Genomic DNA, 8,026 nt, shown 5'->3' with positions numbered 1-8,026 from the left:
CTGATACTAGCGAGATACCCGTGCGTACGCACGGGTACTGGTATGGAACGCGCATTTGTTTTCTATGTATATTTTTTAATAGAAAAATGTCTGGTTATCCGTGAAAAAATAATTATTGAATATATAATTAATAAAACAATATTTTGATCAATAACTTCATGTTCTCGTATACAAATATTATTTTTTTTAGGTATCGTTATAAAAAATATCTGAATCAATAGTAAATTTTCGTATATAAAAATATTTAGATCAATAATATATTTTTTTCCCGTATACCATTTGATAAAAAATATTTAGATCATAAATACCATTTTTTATATAAAGAAATTTGTTCAATATTGTATTTTTTTACATAAAAAAGAAATTTGTGTAATTGTTGTTAAGATGCATTTCATTCACTAAATATACATATTAAAATTAAAAATGAAAATTATAAAGAATAAAATATATATCTAGTAGTTGTAAAATTATAAGCGTTCGCAAAATTATTATATTTTATTATTCTAAATATTAATTTAATATTTAAAATAATATAAATATATATATTTTTTATTATATGTGTTAAGCTATATAATTTGGATTCAACAATAGAATTCATCTGCAACTCTATGCACTCAAAGAAGAAAGAAATAGTCACTACCCATCAAGTATGTTTTGTTTGGCTGCATAACAAAATAAGAAACTGACATGCAAAACTAATAATCCACAAAGATCTACAAAACAATATAAAATGATGAGACTACTACAGAATGTAACTTTAGGATTGTGTGTGACCTTGTGAATAAAAAAGTTCATTTTCCTTTTCAACACTGCTCTTATTATTTATTTTAATCGCTTATGAATGAACTTTAACAAACAGATAAAGCATGTCTTGGTAAAACTGAAAGCTATTAGTAATTCACAAAGTAAGAATCAAGGTACAAAATGAAAATAAACCATGAAAACAAAAACTCAAGTAAAACCTAAAACCAGTAAAAATGTTAAAAAATAGAAGACATAGAATTTAAGAACCAAGACAAACTTCTTAGTGTTATGTTGATATGAAAGTCTAGTATCAAGGCACATAACTTATGCTTAAAATCGACTATCAAAGGAACATACTCTTTCAACATGTGATATGTGACCTCCTGTCGACACAACTTCAACTGAGTCCATATTGACATCATGATATTTTAAGAGGGTGCTTTCACATATCTACTAAAGTCAGTCTCATTTCAGATTCTAAGGTCAGCTCAAGCTGCTGTGTGCTAAGCTGGAAAAGCTCTCTTTTCATATTTTCTATTTGATCGTCTCAGAAGCTTATCTCAGAATGGAGACAGCTAACTGTAATAAGCACTTATGCAATAAGCACGTAATTGAATTGAATAAAATGCATACCATTGTAGTGACAAATATAGATATTACATCAAACACATATCTTTGCTATTAGTAGGAGGAGCCCTTGGAACCGGCATGCTTGTGATAGCCATTCATTTTGAACAGAATAAAAGCAAATCATGGGAAAGATCTGGCAATATTCTGCGACCTTAAAAATACCCTCAAAGGCTGTAACAACGTATCCGTCAAAAGATCCGGCAAAGAATAAATGCAATATATCGATGTCATTTCAGTTATCCCACTTCATAACATAGATGATGATGAAGAACATGAAAGACTTTCTATAGAAGCAGCTTCAGTTTCTGAAACATTGCATATTGACAAAACTTTTGAACAGCAAAACTCAGCTAACAAATTTTGAGCAATACTTAAGAATCTTGAATTCTTAAGAATAGTAGCATAACCACTGAAAAAGCCAAGTTGCAACTTGCAACTTGCTTGGTACGTAACCTGCATCACCGGCAGGGCATGTGGTACATAACCTGCATCATATAATCAACAAAATTCAGCACCAGTATTAGACAGGTTCCAAGATTATTTTAACCCAGACGTTGCAGCTATACATACAACGCAACATAGTCAAGAAAATCCAACCAAAGAGGGGCCATCTACATCAGCTCAGCGGTTCATACAATACAAGATATTTATCATACATTCAGCTCAAGAAAAACATCACGAAATAGTGCACAAAACAACCCAGCGCTAGTTAGTTTAACATGATTGAGCAAAGAAGGAATTTCAGAACATTCAAACTAATATTGCTAATCTAGCATCCCCTTGTTTCAATTCCAATACCATCAACATTTAACACCACAAATTCAAACCTAACGGTTCAAAACAATCTTTCAGCCATGATACATTCAAAACGTAATCAAAGCTTGATGTGCACATGATTTGCTTATAAAACCTGCAGAGTTCATTAAAGAACATAAATATAAGAGGGTATAAAATATGTAATAGTATATACATAACCTTGTATCAAGAACCACACAGTCTATTCTAACATAAATATCATAAATCATGTAGTCTATTCTGACATAAATATCAAAGTAGCCAATAGTTCAGATATTTGATTAGACAATATATATAGTCAAATCTTGTAGGGATATATCAATATTCAACAATATTATAGGTGTACCAAAACTTTATAGCCTCTTGAAGGGAACTCCTTGAAAAGAGCTGAAACCATTTTGCTTCTCTTTAACCATAGATATATATGGCTTCCACAATCTTCATTAGATATAAGCAAAATCCAATTAAACCGGGTAAGATCATATCATGTTTACAACTTGATCCTTGAGGCTTTTCAGTCACAATGTTGGCATGATGAAAGGAAAGATGTTCTTGAAAGCTATTAAAGAATACTTGAAAGTTTGGCCTTTACAGTACTATCAAGAATTGAATATGTACTTTATGCAGATTGCCAAACAGTAAGTCTATCACAAGAAAGAAGAAGTAGTGTAAGAAAGCTTGTCACAAGCAGTATCAATTAAGAAATAAAATATTAGCAGTTTCACCCTTCCATGTAACAAAAAGTATAGTATTTCAAAAAGTGCAATTCAAGTAAAAGTTTTTTTATTGGTACAGGCTGTGAAAGTAATGGAGTTTCTAATGTTCAGTTTGCTAACAATCATACATACATAGATAAGAATTCTGCTAAGATTTGTATTGGAGGAAGACTTGCAGATAACCAATGCCAGAAAGAATTAGTAGCAACAGTCAGGGAGGCAGCTAATAAATGTGATCAAACAACTGGACCACCTGTTGAGTTATTTGCTTGTAATCAAGAACTGCCTGCAGGAAGTACAAACAATATGGTTGTAGACGATTTTCAGGATAATCAATCAGAAAAGTCCTTCTTGTGCATGAAAAACTTCCTTATATTTCTAACAAATCAAACCCTTTATATGAATAGATGACTACTACAATATATACAGTTTTGATGTATGAAGAAACCCAAACTCGAGATTTTACAAACCTGGAGAATCTCAATCAGAATTAGAGTCGTATTCAAAATACTCACTTTCAGCTTCAGAACATTAATATTATTAGCCTTAATGCTTTTAGCAATAATCTTTGTGCTGTGAAGAATATCAGTGGTGATCTCAAATAGCACCCAAGCCCATTTCTCACTATTGGCATTATCTGATATATAGTGAATGTCCTTTTTTTGAAATCTTGAGGCTTTCATCTCTCAATTCCTCTACCACCACCTGTTGCTGCATAACCGCTTATTTTCACCTGCCTAGCATATTCACTAATTAGAATTTCATTAAATTACCAAATGGACAAAACATGTACAGTAGAGCTAATTCAACGTGTTTGTGTATTTCGTAGCGAATAACAAAAACACAAAAACACATCCATGTAATTGATCAAAAGGGAAAGCAAAAAAGAATAAACAAAGAGAAAAGAGAGGCAACTCAGTTACACAGTGATGCATGCATAGCCTAGCGAAATTTGAACAAACCGCTACTGTCCGCTACTTGAATTTTTAAGTGCATCCTGATATTTTATAAAACCGACAGTTTCTTGCCAGAGAAAGAGTGTTTATGCCAAAAACGAAGCCCTTTGTATCGTTTATTGGTAGAAGAAATCTAACAGCAGAGCCTGAAATTACTTGGATCAGTAAATCTTCGGACAGAGGCCCAAATAGTCAGGCATTGAGAACCTTGAGCTCATACTTTCCAGTAGCTTTCAACCACTTGTCATGGTGATGCTTAGATCTCAAACACTTTATAGCCCCGCCCCTGAAATCTATTATTCCTTAAAAACACCATTCCAACAGCGAGACATTAGTTAAATAAGCCCTTTTGAGGGCAATAACACAGTTAATCATCGACAAATCTATCATTCTCTTCAAGTTATCTACAACCATCTCAATATTAAAAATGATGAAAAGGAAATAATACAAACTAATGTTCAAATTAAATCTTCTATGAATTGACTATTCTAAATAATTGTTTACTCAGAAAGATGTATAGTAATATTTAAAAATAAACCACCAAATTCAAAAACATAAAACAAGGAAATGAATGCCTACCAGCCAAAGACACAGAAACATCATGAAGGTGTTGTCCGTCGCTTAAACCTTCATATTCCTTGATATATTGTTCGATAGACATAATGACATGGAATTTGTGTGGATATGGGTTTCTCCCTTCTGCTTTATCAGTTGCAAAATGCTTTTGCCTATTCTTCCGGTATTACTGCAGCGAAACAAAACCCAAGTAAACAAAAAATGTTCATCAACCATACTATAGCTGAAATAACATCTCTGAAACATTACAGTAAGAAAAGATAAGAGTAATACAGTTGGATTCATATCTTCATCGTCAACAGCTGCAGGTTTGTTCTCTATGACACTTAGTGTTTCAAGACCTGTAGAGACATTAACATTCATATTTCATATAAAAGTATAAATTTTCAGAAACTGAAACCAATAAAAGAATAAAATCACACAAAACTCCACTAAAATATACATAAACTAAACTATAGAAATTAAATATACAAATTTCACCACCAATCAAGGGTAACTAACAGTGCCAATTGTTTACACTATATATAAAATATAACAGCAGAGTTACCCCTATGTGCTATGATACAACCAGAATTAGAACATTGAAACATCAGAGTTACCCCTATGTGCTATGATACAACCAGAATTAGAAAAAAATAGACTTTAAAAAAAACAGACTGCATAATAACAACAACATCCTACAAATATAATAGATACAGTAGAAACAAAAACTCTATCGCTATCACCTCCTAACTGAAAACACGCACTCACCAAGATCAGAACAAACATAACGCCGACTGCACTAAGATCAGAGCAACCTGTTATCGCACATACTGGAACAAAAAATCCAGACTTCAAATCCAATTCGCAGCTACGCCGAAAAACAGATACAGCACTCCATACATACCATGACTCATCCTATTTTAAATTCATGTGTAACATGAAAAAATTATTATATTCAAAATGGTCTCCCTTGTGCAACCATTAAAAGAAATGATGAAGCTTGCAGTAAGATAAATCTAAAATATCCTATTTTTTATAATCGGGCAATGCACTATCAATTAGAAAATGGATACTGTACACAACCAACTCCACCAAAAAATGCAGAAAAAATGCACAAGGGAGATTATAATTACCCGATTATAGTTTTCAATCCAGCTCTCTTCCTCACATGGTGACATCCATTTCAAGATTAGCGACCTATTCTCCATAAACTCCTTACAGGTCTTATCTATAGTCAATGCAGCATTTGAATTTTTCTCAATAATAACTTTGTCAGCCACATCAAAAGTCAATAAGGAGTAACCCAACATCGTTCTATCCAATTAGCATTCTTAACATTATTAAGAGCATCATGCAACTACAACTTAAAGTATCAACAACTGAAATTGATGTCATAGCTAGAGTAAATAAAAAGTTGTTAATCTAAACTTGTGAAGAAAATTACCTCAGCATCAGCATATGTTGATTGTCTCCTGATACTACATCGAGAGTATTTAACAGCTGATTTGGAACCATACCACTTAAGCTTCAACTGTTTCCATAATTTCTATAATATGAGTAAGATTCATAAGAGCAGTATAAATATGAGAAGTTAAGAAGCATAAGTGGTGAATTGGGGAAAAAAATACCTCAACTCTATCAAACATGTCATCAAGTATCAAAGGCTATCCTCTGTAATATGTATCTCTTGCCTATTACCAAACACCACCATGTTAAAAACACCATGAACAACTTCAAAAATCAGAAGCAGAGTTATAGAAAAAGTGAAGACTGAAATTACCCCAGAATAAAGAGCTTCAAGGGTTTCTTTGCCAACATATTCATCCCAATTTTGGACCTTGTTTCTTTCTTTCTGGTCATTTAAAGGAGCATAAAGACTTTCACTGATTTCCCTGTCAGCATCTTCACATTCACATGCTTTGTATGTGTATGTGCATAACAGAAGTAACGTTGCTCCTGGAAAAGATAGAACATATAAAGTTTCCTCAAGAGACAGTTCACCGCTCTCGATTGAATCAGACACAAATAACGCACATAATAGACCATAAACAAAGAATGTGAGAACAAAAAACATCCACAACCATGCTCTGCAGAGTTGTTTTACCTGAAGGGTTACAATTAAACTTACTGAAAACCATGTGAATCCATGAAAGAATTATAGCAACAATCTGTAAGTTTGAATATCTTACTTGACTCCAAAAGGGGTTCGGCAGCAGAATTTGAATGAGATATTATTTTCTGCTATTTGCCATTGACAATATTGAACAAACACAGTGCATATTCCAAGGCTCGGTGACTCTACAATTCCTTACCAAACTTGTACTCCAAAAAATTTCACATCTCAACTTATGAAAGCTAAAGACCAACTTATAAGCATAAAGACCAACTTATGAAAGCTAACATAACTGTTGCATCTAAAGTCACATATTAGTATTGTGATTATCACAAAATTATCGCATTAAACACAAAAACCCTAATCACAAACTGAAAACCCTAAATTTAAACAGATAACCAATTATAAACCTTTATAAACCTTTCAAACAGTGATTTCCCCCGTCCATTTCACTTCACCATAAAGCTTTTCACATTTATCTGCTAGATAACCTGAAAGTTTAAATAGGAAATCTCAGTAAGATTCACTAATATTACAGAAGTAGTCAAAAGAAGTTGGTCCGTGCATACGCACCACACTCGTCGACGGAAACCGCCAACTACAATCATACCGTTGCTATCCCGTTTCAACCACCACCATCACAACCGTCTCAAGCCCGTTTCCACGGTAAGAACACACCTAAAACCATGGTCGCCACACATATGTTTGCTTTCGACCGTCGAAACACACCTGAAACCAAAAATCGCACCCACACAAATCAAATATCACAGATTTGTAACCGAAAAAATATTGGGATTAGGGTATATCAAATATCACATATTTGAAACTGAAAATTGTTGGTATTAGGGCAAAAATCATACGTTAGAGAAGAATGACAAACAGAAAGAGAAAGAGAAGGAATAGAGAGAAGAGAAATGAATGAGAGATAAGAGGATGGTGGTGAGATACAGAAAGAGAAAGAAGACAGTACTGAAGAGGAAGAAACACGTGAAAAAGGACCATAGAGAGTGATGATTTCAGAGAAATATGAATTAAAGTAGCTACATTAGTTTGTATGTAACCAAACAACGCAAAATGACATCATCAATTTACTCCAAGTTAATTATCAAAGACAAAAAGCAACAACTATATAATTGGAAGTCAATTATATGACATCATTAGTTGAAAAAAGTAAATTTATGACCAAAATTGCCCCCATTTTGGAGAGGTGGCAAAATTAGAAGGAAGGGTATTTGGGTGTTTTCCAGAACATATTCCTTTCTTATATTATAGATTTATTCTTTTTTAATTCTAATAAAAAGTTACTGTGGCACTGATGATATTTACATCGGATTTTGGGCATAGTACCATTGAAATGGACTAGTTGCAATATATGGGTTTCTATTTGTAGAATATCAATCAATGCATTGGTTTTAAATTTCCAAAATGTAAATAGTTAGAATAGCAATCTAATAGATCATATAGAAGAAGAACAAGAGAAAGATTCCCATATTGCATAAGCATGCTACTCTCTT

At 32.8% G+C, this 8,026-nt stretch overlaps 1 long non-coding RNA gene across 5 annotated transcripts; it reads right to left on the bottom strand.

The window, feature by feature from the left end:
* Positions 1–1,312: 1,312 nt before the first annotated feature.
* Positions 1,313–4,758, bottom strand: LOC131647610 (uncharacterized). 5 transcript variants are annotated; one of them, XR_009297881.1, is made up of 5 exons: positions 4,691–4,758; positions 4,421–4,586; positions 3,809–4,134; positions 2,516–3,618; positions 1,313–1,859 (listed from the first exon to the last, which is right to left on the bottom strand). It is a non-coding gene; the product is annotated as an uncharacterized LOC131647610 (long non-coding RNA). The 5 variants fall into 5 exon arrangements; XR_009297883.1 differs by lacking the exon at positions 1,313–1,859 and having other exon boundaries at positions 2,272–2,813; positions 3,018–3,618; XR_009297884.1 differs by lacking the exon at positions 1,313–1,859 and having other exon boundaries at positions 2,272–3,171; positions 3,356–3,618.
* Positions 4,759–8,026: the final 3,268 nt, after the last annotated feature.

This window comes from Vicia villosa, linkage group LG2 (genome assembly GCF_029867415.1).
Source record: "Vicia villosa cultivar HV-30 ecotype Madison, WI linkage group LG2, Vvil1.0, whole genome shotgun sequence".
NCBI classification, from domain to species: Eukaryota; Viridiplantae; Streptophyta; class Magnoliopsida; order Fabales; family Fabaceae; genus Vicia; species Vicia villosa.
The sequence above is the reverse complement of the archived record's forward strand: the minus strand, read 5'-3'. Positions and strand labels throughout refer to the sequence as shown.